A 9,052-nucleotide genomic window follows, 5' to 3' on the forward strand; every position below is an offset into this window, starting at 1 on the left:
TTTGTTAAGCAGGCACATGTTAGGTACTATATCATTGGGATAAGCCTTAAATTTGTTTTTGAATTTCTTAGTAGCTAGAATGAAGATAAATTATGGAATGTTACACAAATGACAGAAGGATTCATAATATTCATTCAATTTTGTTAGGAAAAACACAGTCTTGCTGGTATTGAAGAGTAAAATGGTTCTCTATGAGCCCTTGTAAATAGGTCATTCTGCACCAATGTGAACAATGGTCTTAAAATTATCCTTACTACAAATGCAGTAATGATTTCTTATGGCTGAATGCCAAAATAAGCCTTAATGCAAATTCAAGGCATGGTGCAAAAGCAATAGTCAATACATTTGATTCTGTAAGAAATTAATTTGATTTAAACATGGAATATCTTGATTTCTGGATATAGCAAATTATAAAATTCAGAATTGATGGACCACAGATATCAGACCAGTATCATGAATATTTTTCATGATGGCAATTTTATTGAAAATTGAGTAGCAAAAATAAATTGATGTTAAGTTCTTTGTACAAAACTGAAGTGAGGGAAACATATATTGCTGATGTGTTCATTCAACAGATATTTATTAAATATTGTATTATATTTGAAAACAAAAACTTGTCTTTGAATATCCCCTGACACTAATGTGCATGTTCAGTTATTATACTACTGAAGTGTCATATATTTTATATACATCTTAAGTGCAGTGAGCATTTATCAAAAACATTCATACTCATGTGCCTTTTCATTTAATTTCTACTTTTCTTCCACATACACAAAAATGAGTCTTTCACTTTTTAGAAGTATTTGCTTCTTGTATATAGCAAACCACACAGCAAGAGAAAAAACTGCATCTTTCTATGCTTTAGCTTGTGAGCAAGTGAATGTGTTTGTGTTTTTTAGCTCAACCACTAGAAACAGAGCCAGGTTGTTAGACACGGAAGATTGCTTAGTACCAGTTTTGTCCCCAACAGGGGTCTCAGAAGACCTTGTTGCCAGGAAACGCAGAGCCAAGGGTAGCAGAACAGAACAGAATGGGTATAGTTGCTTCCAGTGGAACTCTCCACATCTTTAATTGTTCCAAGAAGTCTAAGTTACATGTTTATCTGTTCCCATCTCTGCAGCCTCTGTCTGTTTTCTCTTTATCTTCATAGTTGTGTGATGCATTTTATTGCTCTGATGGGTGTTTTATACTCAATTCTATCATTTCTATTTTCCTATATTAATTCACACATTATAGTCAATTAATCTGCTCCCTAACAAAATGTCTTAAAATAAAATTCCATTCACACTGTATTTTGCTTTACCTATTATATTATTTAGAGAGATGATATATATTTTATGTTAATTTTAAATGCCTGACTCTAAATAAATAGATCCATTTGACCAAATCTTTCTTGCAGTAATTGAAATACTGTATAGAGGAGGTAGTCACAGATTTTTTTGACAGCTTGACTATATTTGCAGATGGTGGATAATCACTATTCCTTTTAAAATCTGGTTTTATGATGATGATAATTAAGAATTATTTTCCTAGCTTTAAATAGAGTGTTTTTGGTAACTGCAAACCGGTCAAGAAAAGAAAGGGAAAAATAGGTGAAGAGGACACATTTCTATCTGTGAAACAATGACAAGAAAAAATTACCTATAGCAATACCTACGATACCAGTAGAATCATGCTAATCGGTTGTTTTTGAAAAGAAAATTGATTTCATGTATTTTCAGTGAGGAGAAATTATGTCCTTTTGTGTCCAAGTAAATAATGTATTAAAGTCATAGACCTGCCAAAATATTATTTCAACAACAAAGTGACCCACACTTTATGTAACAAACTATACAATGAATACAAAGACCTCTTAAAATAAATATGAATTATTTTATGCCTTTGAGGAGTCTTGTACTCAAGAGAATTGGAGATATAATAGAAAAAATGTTCTACCCAATTTTTATAATATGCTTATATCTTATTCTACTATTAATTTTATATTGATTTAACTAATTATATAACACAAATCCAAAATATTTTACTACCAAAAATCAATTAAAGTCAAATTTTATTAACAAATTAAAGTTTATAACCTAATGATTAAATTATTTTAATATTATCATTACACTTACCTGAACTAAGGGCACTATCATACAAACACTAGAATATAGTATCTTTTTAGAAACTGAAAACCATTAAATACCACATGGATTTCATATTATAAATCCAATAGTTACCTTAAAAAGATGCAATAAAGAGGTTTTAGAAGTAAAGTATTTGTACTTTTTAATTTGCTTTTTCATACTAATAACCAGAAGGAAAATTTTCAAGTAAAAGCCTTCATTTACTACATGTCTACAATGATAACACATTTTTATCAACCCATATGAGTTGAAAAAAGACTTTATTTATTGTTTAAAGATTTTATTTCTTTTAGAGATAAGAGTAGCAGGGAGGGAGGGGCAGAAGGAGAAGAGAGTCTAAAGCAGACTCTATGCTGAACCCCTGAAATAGGGCTCAATCTCAGGACTCTGAGATCACAACCTGAACTGAAATCAAGAGTCCAATGCTCAACTGACTGCCACCCAGGCACCCTAAAAGACTTTGTTTTACTTAAACCATTTTTAATAAAGTTAACTAGTTTTATAAACTGGCCAGGAAAGGGCACTGCTACTGGATTGATATAGAAACCATGGTAATCCTTGAAAAGATTTAATGGCTTTTGAAGATAATAGTTAAAACTTTTAAAACAAAATGAAAATTTTCATGTGTTATAGTTACTAAGGAAATACAAATATACTCAATATGTAATATAACAAGCTTTGGATGAGAAGTTCAAGTCATATATCATAATTTATCATATATTTGGAAAAAATAAATCTTGGATGACCATCATCATAGCTAGTTCTCTATAAAGACTTGCTGTCATCGGTGTTCAAGTGGGCCATCACAGAACCACAAAGATGGTTATGGGGGAGGCCTTTCCCCACTGAATAAGTTGTCAAACACATATACACACATACACAGAGCCAGAGTAAGTTAAAAAAGGGAAAATCTGTGAAATGGAGGCACAGAGAGTTGAGTCATGGCATGCCATCTGTTCTGATAGAAGAGGATCTTTCCATGAAAGCTAGTGTGTGACAGACATTAGTCTTCACTTTGAGTTAAGCATGTAACATGCCCAGCCTTATGTAATATCAGTCTCTGCTTGTCAGAAGCCAAAATTGTGGTCCTGAACATGCTTCTGTGTAAAACTTATGAAGTTCTTAAATTTGTGGCACCAGCTTCCCACATTAGCAGATGGATCCCTGTGGCTTGAAATATCTTATGAAGATACTTCTACATTTCCAAGAGGTGGCTGGTTATTGCTTCCAGCTTGTGTAGACTAGATTATTGATTATGCAGAAAAGACTACACTTTATGCTATATAGGAAGCATCTCATTCTCACTCTTATTGAATGACAAGTTTATTTATATTATGACTGATCTGTACCTCTTTTCTTAGCAATTTAGGGGAAAAAATCTTTGGATATTATTTTTAAAGTTTCTTCGTATTTTCTAGTTATCTCAGTTTCTTTAGCCCACAATTCTGATATCTGCAATACCCATACCTGCAATTTTGCAATGTCATGACATTTGGGGGCTGTCATTAAGCAAGACAATCTTTTTTAGCCCCTTGGCTTCTGACAGAGGAACAGATGGCTTAGAATCAGAAAAAAAGAAAAACACAATAGAATAAAGGAGATGCAAAAGTAGACAAAAATGTTAACTACATATTGAAATCTTGGCCCTTTAAGGAATCCTGCTGTCAAGTTCATGACTGGCTAAACCACCAGCTGTACACTATTAGGGTAGAAATCCCAAATTTAAATGACTGTAGCTGAGCATGGAGATGTTCAGTTTTAGATAAGCAATCATTTAAAATTCTGCACTTCTCTGATGTTATTCATTTATGCCATTCTCTCATATTGCAGTCCTCAAGTATCATGAATTTAAAAGTCTTTTTTTTTAATTTTTATTTATTTATGATAGTCACAGAGAGAGAGAGAGGCAAAGACACAGGCAGAGGGAGAAGCAGGCTCCATGCACCGGGAGCCCGATGTGGGATTCGATCCTAGGTCTCCAGGATCACTCCCTGGGCCAAAGACAGGCGCTAAACCGCTGCGCCACCCAGGGATCCCGAATTTAAAAGTCTTAAAGGACATTCCTTGAACCCAGGAAATTGGACAAATTTCAATTGATGTTAATGATTGAAGCATAAGGAAAATTTGAGAAGCCTTCAATTACTTTTGTTTCTAGGGACAAAGAAGTTAATAAAGTAATTTGGAGAATTTTTTTTTTTAATTTGGAGAAATTTTAAAACTCCTAAGTAGATAGTCCTTATATTAAACAAAAATGATTTGCATACTTCTCAATTTGAAATGTTGAAAACATTAATTCTACTTGGTCCCTACATTTATGGGGTGATTCTTTTGGAATTAGAGAATAAAACAGATTTGGATATTATTTATTATAACTATCAGAAAATGCAGAGGCTGAGAACATTCAAATAAGACAAAGGGGGAAAATTACCATATTCTTTAAAGATTCCAAAATGCCAAGAAATTGTCGGACTGAACCTAAAATAAATTAAAGCATAATGGCCTCTGGCAAAAGAAAAGATAAGAGCAGAAGGAGGTATCAATTTTTGAAAGATTAGAAAGTCAGGGAGAGACATTGATCTTCATCCCATTGCATCCAATGGGAAGCTCCAAGTCTGTCTTGTCAAACTACACGTTGATTAATTTGCATGGCTCTTCAGATCATGGGATCTGCAGATGTCTACACTAGGCTATCTTTTCCTAATTAAAATATTGCACCAAGAATTATGTATCTAGGAATTTAACCATTAAACCATTAACTATTAGGATTTTTTTGTCTTACATAGTCTTCTGAAACAACAAACTTCCATATACCCAAGTCTTGTGAATTAGTTCAAATATTTTTTTATTATCATCAGAATGAAATTGTGAAATATTAATGGATAGTTTCCATATCATCTATCCACTGACCTTTTAATCCCATGGCTCTCCTCTGAACAGTAACATATGAGTCTTTAATTTCCTCTAACATATTTAACACAAAGTTAATGATACTTTTAGCTTTAAGATAAAACCCATAATCCATGAGTGAGACAAAGAGATTTTGGTAGAATTTTATTTAAAACATCCAGTTCTCCCTCCCCCATTTCCATTTTGCTTAAGTAAACATTTCTCTCTTCCTCCATCCTAGATACTGACCTTTTTGTTGGAAGAAGAGAGACAAAGTTATAGTTGTTGAAATGGGTCTGTAAAAGTCTTTCTCTACCTGGTCCATATACCTATCCAGGTTAAATACTAAAGTGTGGGGTTGTCAAATATCTGGATACAATTATTAACTTGAGGATAATCTAACCTGTAGCAAATTTCTTATCTGATACTCTGAGAAGTGTTTACTCCCAAGGTTTCCCACACTGGCATGATATAAGAAAAATAGAATAGGGATATAGGTGAGAGTTACTTCAAGGGCAGCATAACCATGTTTCTGGTCATTCTGGAAAAGCATGGCAGACATAGAAAAACAGAAGACCCAAAGAGGTCTTGTTTTGAAGTCTAGGAGAAAATTATGAATTGTCAGTTTAAATATGAAATGACTAAGGAAACAAGAAATTAGCTAATAATGATGATTATGGCCAATATGTAGAAGAGACCTCAGAACAGTTTCAGAAGCCATGATAAACTACAGAAAAAAATTCACATCTGAATATGTGATATGAATCTTTACATGGTCGTTTAATCTCATTGTATTTTTTATTTTGCCGTTTTGTTAAATGAGTCTTCTATTCATTTTTATTTCCTGTTAATGGTTTATTTCCATAGGAAATATAAGTGATACTTGATTGCCAATTATAAGAATGGCCTAGTCCTCAAAGGAGAGTGGAAGTTTTTCTTTCTCTGTTTAGATATGCATTGGTCTCCATGTATTTCAGAATTTATCTCTTATCACATATTAAATAAATTATTTAATGAAAGCCTTCATTGGCAAGGAAAGAGTATAATGTGAAGAGTAACTATTACTCTTCAGGTAACTGGAAAACAGGAAGTCAAATTGTCTTCTCAGAATAAAAGTAAGAGTGACCCTAGAGAGAGTTCAGGGAAATCAATGGAAAAATGTAATTGTGTTTATAGAATAGTTTATAGATTCTGTGGGTGATAAGAAGGTACAATTTTTCTTCCATATACATAATGATATTATATTATCCAATTTCCCTGAGCTAAAAATGGAGCAGGTTATACATGGGTCAATTTATCAATGTAAGGTCCTTCACTGTAATTTAATATTGAAAATGATAGAAAATATTATTTTGAATATTCCTTTAAGTTTTTGCTATTAAACTATAGGACAGATAGAACATTTTAACCTGCCTACACAATAGTACCCGATAAATTACTTCATTTTTTTTCTTTTAAAGATTTTATTAATTTATTCATGAAAGACACACAGAGAGAGAGACAGAGAGGCAGAGACACAGGCAGAGGGAGAAGCAGGGTCCATGCAGGGAGTCCGATGTGGGACTCAATCCCAGGACTCCAGGATCATGCCCAGGTGCTAACCTTCTTGGCCACCCAGGGATTTCCCCCATATTTTTTTTTCAAATACAGAAAAGAGAGGGGAAGAATACTGGTATTTAATTAATAATTTTCTTATTTTATTTAAATTAGGAAAGTGTGTGATTATTTTGATTTTATAGATATGATCTTTTTCTTGGATTATATTTTCTCAACCCACAATGTTAATTTCTACCTCAAGCAACATAATGTGAATGCATAAATAAATAGTAAAATTATAGATTTTTAGAAAAATATTAGATAATATTAGTTGAGAATGTGCCAATTATCAGTCTTTGTTTATAACTTCCCTAGAACCACACAAATGACTTCAGGGATGAATCTCACCTTGAAGTTCAGTGCTAATGAAGGTTTTGTGAAAATTCTAGTGTCTCAATGGTTAGAGTGAGTCAGCATAATAGAATATGCTAAGATTTAGGAAGAAAAATCTGAATAGAATAAGCAAATGCCTACACCTCACCCCAGCTCATAAGAAAAGTGAATGTATTTTTCTTGTTCATTGTTATATATTCTGTTTATAGCACACATCCTGGTATAAATTAAATATTCAGCAAAACATTTTTAAGTTATGAAAATAACTCCATTTAATCAGCTATGAGGTACAAATAAAACTATTTTAACAATTTGAAATCACTGTTTGATAAGTTAAAGAGATGGCTGTCACTGTTTACTGTTATTCTCATTACATGCAGAATACGTAGCAGTAGATTCAAAGTTCATAATGTAAATAATAATCGACTTCTCTTTAAAAATGCTGCATAGGGATCCCTGGGTGGCGCAGTGGTTTAGCGCCTGCCTTTGGCCCAGGGCGCGATCCTGGAGACCCGGAATCGAATCCCACGTCGGGCTCCCGGTGCATGGAGCTTGCTTCTCCATCTGCCTATGTCTGTGCCTCTCTCTCTCTCTGTGGCTATCATAAATAAATAAAAAAAAATTAAAATAAATAAATAAAAATGCTGCATAATTAATATTATTGAAGTTTCAGAGCATAACTCTTACTAATAATCAATACTGTCAATTCTGATAGATAAATATTGTGATTGGTTAGGGCCTTAAGTTTTAAAAGTTAAGGTTTGCTCAAACCTATTTATTTTATTGATCCCTATGTATACATGTATTAAAATAATCTATAAAATTTTGTGTACAAATTATCCTTTAATAACAATAAAACAAATTTTAAATGAAAAATAAGACAGATCTTTTACTCTTAAGAAAATGTAGCCTCTTACTGATTTACTAGGCAATGATAATAAATAATTATACTACCTTGTAAAATGTAATAGAATACCCAAAAGGGATGATTACCACAGAATTAAAATCAGAAAATAAAAGTAAATTTAAAACATATGGTAAAATTGAATGGAAACTTCTACCAAGAGCATTAACATTATAGATAAGCATGATTTTTTTTCTTGCAAGCTCTAAAATAATGGGTGACCATAGAAGAGGAGCCTTGAGTCAGTATCCTTATATGTTTGTAGTTCTGGGGAAAAAAAAAAAAACAATGTACCAGAAAACCTCACTAAAGTATGAGAGTGCCAGAGCCAGTCAGAACCATGATTATACATTTTCTTCTTTTTCCCTTCTGTATGTACTCAGGCCATAAAACTTTCACATTCCAAATTACAAGAAGAAGAAAGAGGAAGAAAAGGAAAAGTATGTGGAGGAAATCATGTGAACACTTTTGAATGTTTTCTCATTTAAATAAAATGTCTGCAAAATAAGAAATTTGTGGCTTATAACTTATATAGAAGTAAAATGTATGGCAATAAAAGCATGGAAGCCTAGAGGTGGTAATTAAATATTACTTTAAGAAATTTATGCAATGCTTGAAAGAGACTATAATAGAAGATAAATACTACCAACCAAAAGTAACCATTAAAATAACAAAACAATATGTTGTAGCTAATAAACCAACAAGAAAATTAAATCGAATCATAAAATGTGGCAAATTACTTAAAAGAAATCCAGAAAATATGTAAAAAGAAAAAATAGATAGAATTAATAGCAGGCAGATAGAAATATTTAAGGTTAAATATATCAATAATCACATTAAATGTAAAATGACAAACACTGCAGTAAATGCCAGAAGTTATTAAATTGAATAAAAGAAGCATAATCTAATTATATAATTCCTCTAAGATATCTATTTAAATATAAAAAATGACATAGGTTAAAATAATGGAATAACAATATACTATAATGAGATTAATCAAAAGAAAACTAGAATGGTTATATTTATGTTAGAAAAAATAAATTTTGGAGCAAAGAATAATGAAAGCAATAAGAAAAGTATTTTATAATGACAAAATATGATTTCTTGATGATAATACATCAGTGCAAAATATTTATGCATATATTGACAAAGCTTCAATATACATAAAGCAAAATCTAGTTTTGGCCAAGGACATAGAAAATCCACA

The sequence above is a fragment of the Canis lupus genome, chromosome 31, assembly GCF_011100685.1.
Source record: "Canis lupus familiaris isolate Mischka breed German Shepherd chromosome 31, alternate assembly UU_Cfam_GSD_1.0, whole genome shotgun sequence".
Classification (NCBI taxonomy): Eukaryota; Metazoa; Chordata; class Mammalia; order Carnivora; family Canidae; genus Canis; species Canis lupus.